Source organism: Ambystoma mexicanum, chromosome 2p (assembly GCF_040938575.1).
Source record: "Ambystoma mexicanum isolate Mex_15411 chromosome 2p, UKY_AmexF1_1, whole genome shotgun sequence".
Taxonomy (NCBI): domain Eukaryota; kingdom Metazoa; phylum Chordata; class Amphibia; order Caudata; family Ambystomatidae; genus Ambystoma; species Ambystoma mexicanum.
In genome coordinates, this window is record NC_090923.1 from 557,499,562 (window position 1) to 557,512,899 (window position 13,338).

The window sequence follows — 13,338 nt, forward strand, 5'->3', positions numbered from 1 at the left end:
ACAACAAAATGCTCTGAAATGTGGTCTCTAGTCACATGGTCGGATGAAAATAGATACTAGGTTGAGCTGTATCAAAACCAAGAGACAAGTATGCCTATACTATGCCTATACTCCCTCTTATTCTCAGGCACGAAGAACATTTCCAAGGCCAATGTTGAAAGGGCTAATTGACTGGCAGACCTCAAGAGTGATGCTAGATGGCAGGCTAATTGGTGGGAAGCTATGGTCATGACCAGCCCACCAGCACCTGGATGCCAGCCTGCCTGCTGCTAACGTGTGTGGAATATTAAAGAAGGGTGCAAGGGTGCCAACCAATTGTAGAAGGCCACGTAATAGAGAGCCCTATAGTTTGTGTAACAAATGGGACATTGTGTATCTGATGACGTTCGTAGTGACTTGCGCTAGAGGAGGGCTTAGTTGCCCCACCTGATGTTAGAGACCCCATCACTTTCCCAGACAAGTATGGAACGCATACCTAGATGTTCCCTTTAAGCTAATCACTTTCCCAAGTAGGTTTTTGCAGTTTGTCACATAGATTGACATCAATGATGACAAGATTTTATTATAAAGGCTGTAATTTTTATGAAACTTGCTGAGTGAGAATATCGAGAGGATGTTCGTTGATGTTCGTTATACTCCCTGTTTTAGACAATGGATGTTAAAACAGACATACTTTTGCCTACTTCCTGAATCAGTCTGATTATTGATGTTCAAGTATATTCTGCATCCCCATCCATCTCAAAGTATTGCTACCTCGTCGTAAAGGGCCTAGTGTTGGGTACACGCGTTAAATACCAAACTTCATTGTTAATATATAGGGGTTCCCTTGTCTTGGCCTAGTTTTAGACCACATGGTCCACCCATTACAGGTCACGTAACCAGGAACCTGGCGTTCCCTTTCACCAGTTCTTGATTTAATGAATAGTAGTTCTCTGGCCTTGGTGCAGTTTCTTCCAGGTCTCCTTGAGTAGTTCACTATTCAGTCAAACAAGTTGTTTCTCAAATGCAGTTCCTTGACTTAAACATATCAGTGGTTTCCCAACCTTGACTTCAACTTTGCACTCAGGATCTGTCATTCTCCATAACTTTCTATTGGCTTTCAGTTCATTGCGCAATAGTTTAACAGGTTTGTTCTTGCCTTTCACCTAAGTTGAACCGGTGCAGGTTTTGCTCATTTCATTCAGTTCAATATTCATCATGTGCGTTTTAGCTTATTTCTTCTCATTCAGTATTCAATAAATGCATCTTCGCTTAGGTCATGTAATTTGGTATTCCAAAAATGCTGCTTTGCTTGCTTCATTCAATTCGATATTTAATAAACACCACTTGGTTTGTTTCTTTCATTTCAGTATTTAATAAACACAACTTTACATCTTTCATTCAGTATGGTATTCAAGAAAAGCAACTTTGCTACTTTCATTCGGTTCGGGATTCAATGAAGGCAACTTTGCTTGATTCCATTCGCTTCGGTATTCAATGGGTGTAACTTTGTTGCTTTCATTCACTCCAGTATTCGATTTCTTAATTGGACCGCTACTACATGCACATTCCTTCAAAGCGCCCTGGTATCTTCAAGTGTCCCAGACACTTACCCGGACTCTGCAGCTCTTCGTAACGGCTTCTCCCCCTTCACTGGAAAGCCTGGTCACCGGGAGCTTCAATTAGCCCACTCCGGCTCTCGTGAGCAGCTTTGCCTTCGCTCTTCGGCCATGCCCGTTACCCTCCTTTCCTTCTGTAGTATCTCCATCCTGCACTGTCACTCCAGCAGGACTCCCAGGATCTCGGTCGGCGTTCCAGCGGCTCGGCCTCTCACACTCCTGCATGGCTGCTTCTGCTGTGTTTTTCTCTTTCCCGGCTTCTCTCTAATGCAGCAGTATTCCACCTCTTGTACACCTTTAGTCCCGTAATGGGCTGCAAGTGTTTTTCATTAAAGGCTGCCTGTATCTCAGTACAAGGACATGTCTGACCTTTCAACATCTTCTTCGTCCCAGTACCAAAGTGGTGAGTGTAACTGTTGTCTATTACTCTTAGTTGCCTCTTCCTCGTCTCAGTACTAGAGGGTGGAAAGCATGTACTGTTCACAACCCTCAGTTGTCTCTTCCTCTTCTCAACACTGTTATGAATCCCAAGAGGGGAATTAAGAGGAAAGCTCTTATAATTACCCAAAAAGGTCAGGGGAGGGTTAGGCTGGTTGTTACGAGGATAAGGGGGATACTGTGCTTTTCCCCATGATATCTAATCTACAATCTTTTTTCCACTTTGTATAACATGTCTGGGATGAGAATACCTCCTGCCCTCATCAGAGACAACGGAACATGGTGAACAAAATCCCATAACAACTTCTGGGCTAGGAGTTTCCTTCTGCAAGGAGGATGTGGAATACTGTGTCTTACCTAAGAGTATCCAATCTCCAATCCCAAAGGACGCTCTATCCAGGTGATCCTCCCTCACTTGTCCACCCCCAGAGGCAGGATCCACAAGTGATGGCCTTTCCCTGGCCACCTGCATAGAGGATCCAGGGGGAGTAGATGTGGATACATCCCTAGGTTTCTCACAATACCAAATAATACATGACTGAATAGGATATTATAATTGGTATTTCCAGAAAAATGGATGGGAGTACTCGAACAAAGAGAAAGGAAAAGTTTCTCACTGTAGGGACTACTGCACTCTTAGTCAATGTCCCAATTCCTTCATACTTATGGGAGTTACCGCATAGTGCAAATGCGACTGGGGCTATGGCAAGCCCAAGTGCTCTTCCCCTTTAAGTAGTAAGAGAGCGGAGTGGTCCATGTGCATGTAGTGCAACCACACCCTATGCCCAGCCTCCTGCGCTCTTCCCCTCAGTCTCTGTCCCACCGAGAGGACTGGTAGGCCCTATTTAACAAGCTTAGGTGGATTGAGGGCGGGTGGATGGAGGAAAGGGGAAATTGAACCAGGAGTACAGTAGTCACTATATTGAGTAATTTTTCTTTACGCTTGTCATGCCGCGCGCGCCACTTACCTGTTCTGGGGGTCGGGGACCTCGGCTCCGGCTGTCTCCCTCCTGGAGAATGTATCCGCGTTGACATCTTCGACGGCGTCCCGCGGTCCGGGCTCCCAGCTCCCTGGGCGCAACCATTGTGAATGTCCTGCGCATGCACGATCGTCGGCATCCGACGTTTCGCGCATGCGAAGTGACAGCGGCTTGCGTTCCAAGCCTCGCTTTGATCCCAGGCTATGAATAGCCTTCACAGACCCGGAAACAACGTGTCTCTATGCGGTTGTTGCTGTGTATGCGCTCCTGGAGACCTGCCTTGCCTGTGTCTCTGTTTCCTGCTCTTGTTACCCTTTTGTGCCTTGCCCAATGTCCCTGTCTATCCTGTTTCCTTGGGCTCCAGTTTTGTCCCGGTGCCTCGTCCTTCTTGGCTTCCTGACTGGTTCCTGGTCCTTGGAGTTGAGTTGGTCCCTGCCTGGGTTCCTTGTGTCCACCCCCCAATCTTGGTTCCGGGTATGATCAGGTCCTGGGGTGGTTTGTGCTGATTCCTTCCCCCTTCCTTTTCCTTTATTCTTGGAGGGTCTGCCTCCCTGTTCCCTTCTACTGGTCTTGTGTCCTGCCGGTATCTGTGCCATTTCTACAACTAAGGAAATACCGAAGAACTGCCCCTTGATCAGCTGGTACCGCAGCGGATTTCATCTAGCCTTCTCTGTCAGTGTTTACACTGTCTTGATGTCACGTAAATACAGAGAAGTGCCACCCTGTGGCGTTGGGAGCTGGTTCAGCTCAATCCTGTCAGCTATTGTCAGGAGGGTGTTGGGTTGGTTCCCCGCATTGCTCTTTTCGTCTTGCGAAGATCATCGACAGACTGGTAGCCTCATCTCCTCGCTCCCCAGGAAGAAAAGGTAACCAGCTATCTCGTGACGCCTTGTATAACAGATTGAGACACCTCTCTTCCAGCTCCGACATGGACGAAATGCAGGAACTACGTGAAGAACTACGGGCCATGCGTCTTGAGATGACCAGCCTTCGCCAAGAAAACGAAACCCTTCGGCAAGCAATGGGTCAGGGATTGAATGTTGCTCCACAGCCTTAGAATTCTATGGCTCATACAACTCCTATGTAGTTCGATGGTGATCCACGTCGAGTGGCAGAGTTTTGTACCCATTGTCGTATCCATTTTCAGTTTCGGTCAAGTCATTTCAATCAAGACGAGGCCAAGATAGGGTACATTCTAGGTAATTTGACTGGCAACGCTCTAGCTTGGGCGGCTCCCCTGGTTTCCTCCAACAGTCCCTTGTTGAGTGATTTTGCTGCTTTTGAAAAGGCTTTTTTGGATATCTTCAAACCGCCAAATTTGGCAGCCGTGGCTCAGAACCAGTTGGTGGAAATCAAACAGGGATCCAGTGACATCATTAACTACATTAGTCGCTTTCGGCAGCTTGCAACTGACTCCCAATGGCCTGAAATCACACAGAAGACCTTGTTCCGTCGTGGTTTACGAGCCGAATACAAGGATGAATTATTGCACATTCCTGAGCCGGAAACTCTACCCGCATTGTTGGATCAGGCCCTCCGTATCGACCACAGACTGGCAGAAAGGAGAAGTGAACGTTGTCGAACGGAAAGATATCATCTAGGGCTCTCGGTACATCCTTCAGGATCTACAACCTCGACTGACCTGGGTCCTGAGCCTATGCAACTGGGAGCTATTCGAGGACCATTATCTGAGGCTGAGAAGAAGAGAAGACGTCAGCAAAACCTATGTCTGTACTGTGGGGGAACTGGACATTATCTGGGAACCTGTCCTCTGCGTCCTCTGAAGAAGTCGGAAAACTAACAGGCCCGCTGTGTGGTGAGAAGGCAGCAGTGGACCATTCTTCTGAATCAGTCCTTCCTCCCATGCACTTGGTGCCCTTGTTGGTCTTGGAACTTGGTATTGCATGCCAAGGGAAATGCATTAAGACCAGGTCTCTTCTGGATTGTGGAGCATCGGGCAATTACATCGATGCCTCGTTTGCGGTCTCCAATGGGATCCACCTGCATCGCAAGGAACACTCAGCAGTGGTAGAGGTTATCGATGGTACACCATTGTCTTCAGGTCCTGTGTGCCAACATTCTGGTCAGTTATGGCTATCTGTGGAAGGACATCTTGAACAGATTTCTTTGGATGTGATCAAGTGTCCCTCCTTTCCAGTAGTACTCGGTTTGCCTTGGTTGCTATATCACAATCTGCAGGTTAACTGGACTTCCCGAACCTTGGTCTTCTCTTCTGCACGTTGTTCTCAGGAATGTTGCCTTCGTGATACCTTTTCGGCGGAATCTGGTTTGGGGCTATCCACTCCTGGAAACACCTCCGTCCACCTACGTGTTACTCAGTCTATACCTCAGGAATATGCTGATTTTCTTAAGGTGTTTTCCAAACCAGAGGACATTCCATTACCTCCTCACAGACAGTTTGACTGCTCCATTGAGATTCTACCTAATGCAGTCATCCCTCATGGCAAGATCTATTCTTTGACGCAATCCGAAAAGGGTGTCCTACAGGAGTACATCGAGGATTGCCTTAAAAAATGCTACATTGTACCTTCCAAGTCCCCCGCAGGATTTCCGCTTTTCTTCGTAAAAAAAGAGGGTACTTTGCACCCTTGTATTGATTATCACCAGTTGAATGAAATCATGTGCAAAGACAGATACCCCCTGCCACTCATCCGGGACATCATTGAATCCTTGAAAACTGCTCGGATCTTCACCAAGTTAGATTTAAGAGGAGCCTACCACTTGGTGCGGATTAAAAGAGGTGATGAGTGGAAAACGGCCTTCAAAACTCCCTTTGGGCATTACGAGTATAGGGTAATGCCGTTTGGTCTCTGCAATGCTCCAGCCGTCTTCCAACGGTTCATGGATGTTGTCTTTTCTGATCTTGTTGGAGTATCAGTGTGGTTATATCTGGACAACATCCTGGTATTTTCATCTACTCGCATGGCTCATGTAGGATATGTTCAGGAGGTTCTTTGGACGTTATCGGACAATCATGCATATGTCAAGGCCGAGAAATGCCAATTTCATCAGGAAAGTGTGGAATTCCTGGGCTATGTCATCGTTAGCACAGGAGTGCGGATGGACCCAACAAAGCTGCAAGCCATGCAGGAATGGAAACAGCCCCACGATGTTAAGTCACTGCAGCGGCTCCTGGGCTTCGATCATTTTTATCGACGCTTCATTCCTCATTTCTCTCACTTAACTGCCATGTTGACTCGTCTGACCAGCGACAAGATACCTTTTTTCTGGGATTCTCAGGCCAAAGTGGCATTTCAGGAATTAAAAGAAGCCTTTATGTCTGCTCCTATTTTGAAACATCCCGATGATGAAAGACCGTTCTTAGTCGAAACGGATGCATCTGACTATGCAATTGGTGCAGTCCTGTTGCAGCACGATCCGTTTACAGAAACTGAACATCCTGTGGCCTATTATTCGCGGAAGCTGTCACCCAGCGAAAGAAACTACTCTGTGACCGAGAAGGAACTCTTGGCCATAAAAGCAGCCTTCGAGGAATGGCGACATCGCTTGTTGGGAGGTAGATATCCTGTGGAAGTGCGCACCGATCATCGGAATCCCCAATTCTTACATTCCTTGCAATGCAGAACCTCACGGCATGCACGTTGGGCCTTTTTCTTTTCTCAGTTTGATTTCATGGTGAGTTACATACCTTGCTCTCAGAACTTAAAGGCCGATGCTCTGTACCGATCCTTGGAGAATGACGTTGACAGAGCCAAGATCAAGGAACCCCTGATTGCCTCAAAGCATTTCCTGTCAATGTTGACTCCCCGGCTTCAGCAACTCTTAGATAGCACCCGGACGGATCCCTCCAGATTCCAGATTTTGCAACGTTATGACCCCTGTGAACGCGACGGATTGCTTTTCTTCAGAAACCGCCTGTATGTCCCCACTTTGGATCTTCAGAGGACTGTTCTTCGGAATTGTCACGATTCTGTTGTCTGTGGTCATCGAGGGGTCTAAACCACCCAAGAATTGGTTGCACGACAATTCTGGTGGCCGGGATGGGCCAAAAAGGTTAAGCAATATGTGGATTCCTGCCCTGTTTGTGCTCAGGTGAAGATCCCTGGCAAGAAACCCCTTGGTCTTCTGCAACCTATGCCCACACCACCATACCCATGCCATACCATTTCCACAGACTTCATCGTTGAATTACCACTCTCTGGAGGGTATACGTGTATCATGATAGTGGTGGATTGTTTCTCCAAGCTGGCTCACTTCAAACCTTTCCCGAAGCTGCCTACTGCCTCGCAGATGGTGCAGCGTTTCTTGCATGAGGTGTATCGTCTTCATGGCCTTCCTGAGAAGATTCTGTCGGACCGTGGTTCTCAGTTTATTTCCTCTTTCTGGAATCAACTGTGTTGTCATTTGGACATTCAGCACGCTCTGAGTTCTGGTTACCATCCCCAAACCAATGGGCAAACCGAGCGTACCAATCAAACCCTTGAACAGTACCTGCGATGTTACGCCAATGCCACTCAAGATAACTGGTCTGATTGGTTGGACACTGCAGAGGTGGCTTACAACAACGCTGTCCATTCTGCTACCGGACTGAGCCCCATCGTTTGTTCTGTTGGCCTGCACCCCAAGTTGCTGCCTGTTCGTCCGATGCCTCAGAGTGCCGTTCCATCGGCTGATGCCATGGTGGCTCTTATCCGCGATCAACATCACCTGGCGGCCAGTACCTTAGCAGTGGCACAAGCACGTATGAAGGATCAGGCCGATAAACGGCAGAGCCCTGAGCCCTACCTTCGGGTTGTTGATATGGTATGGCTATCTTCCAAGAATCTGCCTGTTCGCAATTTACCCGTGAAATTGGCTCCCCGTTTTTTTGGTCCCTTTCGCATCATTGGTCGCATTTCCCCTGTTGCCTTTTGTTTGTCTTTGCCCCATTCTTGGCGGATACATCCAGTTTTTCACATCTCTCTTTTGAAACCCTGTGTGCCCGATGTTCTTGGCCACCCCTGTTCTCGTCCTGCCCCGGATTTGGTTCAGGAGGTCCCAGAGTTTGAGGTGCAGGAGATTTGTGATTCGCGGATTAGGCGTGGGGTGCTCCAATTTTTGGTCAGTTGGAAAGGTTATCCAGCTTGTGACTGCACTTGGGAGCCTCGCTCCTTTGTGCATGCTCCACGCTTGGTTCAGGACTTCTTCCTCTGCTATCCCTGGAAGCCTGGTGCCCTGGGGTTGCCCGGGAGGGGGTATGGTGTCACGCCGTGCGCGCCACTTACCTGTTCTGGGGGTCAGGGTCCTCGGCTATGGCAGTCTCCCTCCTGGAGAATGTATCCGCGTTGGCGTCTTCGATGGCGTCCCGCGGTCCGGACTCCCGGCTCCCTGGGCGCAGCCATTGTGAATGTCCTGCGGATGCGCGATTGTCAGCATCTGACGTTTCGCGCAAGCGCAGTGACAGCGGCTTGCATTCCAAGCCTTGCTTTGGTCCCAGGTTATGAATAGCCTTCGCAGACCCGGAAACAACGCGTCTCCACGCGGTTGTTGCCTTGTATGCACTCTTGGAGACCTGCCTTGCCTGTGTCTCTGTTTCCTGCTCTTGTTACCCTTTTGTGCCTTGCCCAGTGTTCCTGTCTATCCTGTTTCCTTGGGCTCCAGTCTTGTCCCGGTACCTCGTCCTTCTTGGCTTCCTGACTGGTTCCTGATCCTTGGTGTTGGGTCGGTCCCTGTCTGGGTTCCTTGTGTCCACCCCCCATTCTTGGTTCCGGGTATCATCAGGTCCTGGGGTGGTTTGTGCTGATTCCTTCCCCCTTCCTTTTCCTTCATTCTTGGAGGGTCTGCCTTCCCCGTTCCCTTCTACTGGTCTTGTCTCCTGCCGGTATCTGTGCCATTTCTACAACTAAGGAAATACCAAAGAACTGCCCCTTGATCAGCTGGTACCGCAGCAGATTTAATCTAGCCTTCTCTGTCAGTGTTTACACTGTCCTGACGTCATGTAAATACAGAGAAGTGCCACCCGTGGCGTTGGGAGCTGGTTCAGCTCCATCCTGTCAGTTATTGTCAGGAGGGTGTTGGGTCGGTTCCCCTCGTTGCTCGTTTCGTCTTGCGAAGATCATCGACAGACTGGCAGCCTCATCTCCTCGCTCCCCAGGAAGAAAAGGTAACCAGCTATCTCATGACGCCTTGTATAACACTCTTAGGTCCCGTCCTCTTTCCTCCATATTTATGGGGAAGCTTAACCCCTTAAATGCTGAGGGTTTTCCCTCCCAGTGCTGAGCCCTGTTTTGGAGATGTTGGTATGTCACATTCAATCCCTTGTAACTTATTTGTTACAAGAGATATCTCGGCCACATTTGGACACTTTTCTTCCCACGTGTAGGCAGTCACATTGCCACCAAGGAATCCTAGCTTGCTGTCGGGGGGTGAAAGAAAATAACAAAAAAGAGAGCACAAATTGTGTTATTTTAGAAAATTCCAATAAAATGATGTACAAAGAAGTCTTTTGTTTTTTTCTTGTAAGAGCTAGGAACAATTGGTTTTTATAAGGTTACCATCCGTTTTGTGTGAGGTAGGCAATTTTTCCCTTTTTTTTAATAGGACCTGCTCGGAAGGAATGGAAGGGGAGGGTAGGAAAGCACGATGGCAACGCAGAAAGACATACATTTCTGAAAAGTAGACAAAATCCTATGTCCAGGAAGGGGTGATTTGCCCATGTCAGGCAACAACTATGTGCCTAAAACTTCTATAATTTGGGAACAAATTGGAAAAGTGAGTGAAAATAAATTGTGTGCTGGACATGTTTGGACTGGTAATGTAATGGCTTCTATCAATATTCAGAAAAGCAATGCACGGCTACATTCCCCCAACTCATCTAGTTAGGAAATCACACATTTTTGGTAATGTTTCACAAAACAAGGAATACCACGAGCCAAAAACGGAGACATGGTACACAGCATTTTTATGCTGACGGACTAAACTGACGTACTTAGCATTTGAAAGTAAGGAAAACGAATGCGGTAACGTATGGTAAGCATACATTTTTTGAAAGAGCACAGGCAGACCTTTTGGAGGATAGGTGACTTGTGCAAGTTACAAAAGCGCTGTGTGCCTAAAGCAGCGACTAAATGTGGGTCACATTTGGGAAATTGAAGGGCTGTGTAACAACATGCAATAGGAAATGTGTGAAAACGTTCTGAAAACCAAGAGAAAACAACAAATGTCCTACCTTCCCACGTTTCCCCAGGTGTCCCAACAGAAATGGTACCTCACATGTGTCGGTGTACTAACTGGGGCGCAAAGGGAATAGGCTAAACCACTTGTACATTAGACGCCCTTGGGAATACTGGTTTTGGCCGTCTGGACAACCCACAGATTTGGGCCTGGGGTGTCGCAGCCACCAAGGAAAACTGGGAACCTTTTGTCCTTCTTTCTCCCTTTTTCTAGGAGCTCCAGACTCGGGCGGGGCTGGGGTGGAATACTTACCTGAGACTACTTTGAAGGCTATTGAACCGCACTGAACTCACCGGCCTTCGCAGCATCTTCACATACCACTGCATCCTCCTGCATGTTCCCGCCGCACTCCGGCACCTAAGGGGAAGACAAGAACAGCAAGGTGAGCCAAGGGAATACACAGAGGCAATATTAGTTACCCCCCATAGACTTACCTGATTTTACCACCGGGGGTACTAATCCTCTTCACGGGACGGCGCAGCTTCCACTGCATCTTCGCCGATCCCCGGCCCCTAAGGGGAAACAAAAGGACAGCAAGGTGAAACAAAGGGACAAACAAGGGGAAACCTCCTCTCCACATTAGACTTACCTGTTTTACCGCCGGAGGCATTATTCCCCGAGACTTCATACTTTCTCTCAGCGCCTGAATAAGGGAGAAAGCTACAGGTTACATATTGACATTATTTTATCGAACTGTGTTGGATAATACAAATCCTTACCTGAACATTACCGGTTGCGACGAGGAACTCTTTGCTAGGGTCAAGCTGCAACCCGCAAGGAATCGGACAAGAGTGAAAGTCAGACATTTGAACTCTTACGAACTGCATACTCACAGCTTCTTGCCGGGAATCTCAGAGTCATTATTGTTGTGGAACTCAGCAATTCCTTTGAGCCAGTGAACCAACTGGTTATCTACGCGCCCCTGCGATCAATGCAGGATGGAGAGCTCATCTTTCCAAACCATCAGGTGAGAATTTAAGAGGGAACATCAAAGGTGATCAGTGGGGAGAACAGCGGGAGTGGGGGGGGGGGTTAACACTCAACTCCATGGGTGGTTCATTCCCTTTCTCTATTTGCAGAAGAATATTCCTGCAGGCCAAGCAAACAAAGCTAGGTGGGCCAGTCCAGTCCGTCATCTCTGCACTACTTGTCACATTGGTGGAGACCGCAGCTGTCCAGTTCAGATCGATGCCCCTGTGGGAGCCAGGTGAGCGTAACAGAACGCAAAGCCTACCGACCAATTCCCACCCGGGCGTTACCGATACCTCAGAAACTGATCAATTGGCCCAATTACTAGGGGAACTGAGGGCTGAAGTGCATTCCGCCCGTCAAGAAACCAATGCTCTTAGGAGAGAACTGATTTTGTCAAAGGAGCGAACTGATGACCTAGCTAGGCAACTACTGCAAAGCCAGGCTGGACAAGCATCCCTACCAGGTTCCGAGGGAAATCCAGCTCCTGTGTTATCGAGTAACCCTGTGCAAATAAACCTACTAGGAAATATTCCATTAGCTCCGCCCGAACGCTTTGCCGGAGATCCCAAAAGGTTTGCCGTGTTTATGAACCAATGCTGCTTGCACTTTTTATGCAGGCCTGGAGCCTTCCCAAAAGATCAAGCCAAGGTAGCCTTTGTATTGTCATATCTCAGCAGCAGTGCAGCTGATTGGTCAATTCCACTAGTTACTCAGGATGACCCAATTCTTCGGGATTTTCCGGGCTTTCAAATGAGCATGGAAAGACTATTTGCCCGGCACTCCCAAGGACAGGCCCTGGATAACAAACTTTTGTCCCTACGACAGGGTAACCAGGACCTTCTATCCTACATTGCGACCTTTAATAGGTCGATAGTGGAAACTGGATGGCCTGAGGTAAAACTAATCACGTTATTTCATCGAGGGCTTCGAGGAGAACTCAAGGATGTTTTGGCTCAAGTCGTGAACCCACCTCAAGACTGCGCTGAATATATAGACTTAGTGGTCCAGTTAGATCACAGACTTCAGAACAGAAAGGCTGATCGAACCAAGTTTGAGAATCGGGTGTTGGTCAAAACCCACGCTAACCCCAAAGGAGCAGATGCCTCAGAACCTATGCAAATCGGAGGGGTTAAAGGACCCTTAACCCAGAAGGAAAGAGAAAGGAGACGGCAAATGCAATTGTGTCTATATTGTGGAACTTCTGGGCATTTTCTACGGGATTGCCCTGTCAAACCACTCAAGAAGGTGGTAGGAGCTGCTGATAAAAGCCATATGGAGTCAGATTCGGGAAACGACGACGCCCGACAAGCGTAGAGGTCCGCTTGCCGAGCTTGAAGAAGGATACTCAGACCTCGCATTTCATCATACCAATGGTCCTCGTAGATCCAAGGCAGCCCTCGCGTATGCACGCAGTAAGGGCATACATTGATAGCGGAGCCATAGGAAACTATGTGGACTACGAATTGGCTTCCAGGATGAATCTACCTCTCTGCCGAAAAACCACCTCAGATGTCATCACCACAGTCGATAGAACTGAAATTGCCTCTGGGCCTGTAACTCATTCCACCACAGAGATGACACTATTGGGTCAGGATGGGCATCGAGAGACTATTGTGTTTCATCTAATCAAAGCCCCACAGTTCCAAATAATAATGGTGATGCCTTGGTTGGAAACAATAATCCTTGTATTGATTGGCGAGAGAAGAGAATAACCTTCCCGGATTGTGCACAAACCTGTTACCCAAAGAAAAATCTGAACTAAGGCCTGGACACAGTAACCACAGCAGTCATGCAACTACCTCCAGAATACCAAGAATTCCAGGATGTCTTCCAAAAAGAACAGGCAAACACTTTACCACCTCACAGATCGTACGATTGTCAAATCGATCTCATACCTGGTGCACAACCCCCTTGTAGCAGGATCTATGCCCTTACGGAATCAGAGAACCTTCACCTACGACAGTACTTAGACCAGTACCTTGCCAATGGTTTCATTCGCCCATACAAGTCCCCTGCATCTTCAGCTTTGTTCTTCGTGCCCAAAAAGGAAGGTGACCTCAGAACGTGCGTAGACTACCGCGCATTGAACCAGATAACTGTTAAGAACCGATACCCATTGCCTCTGATCCCTGAATTACTAGACCAAGTGAAGGACG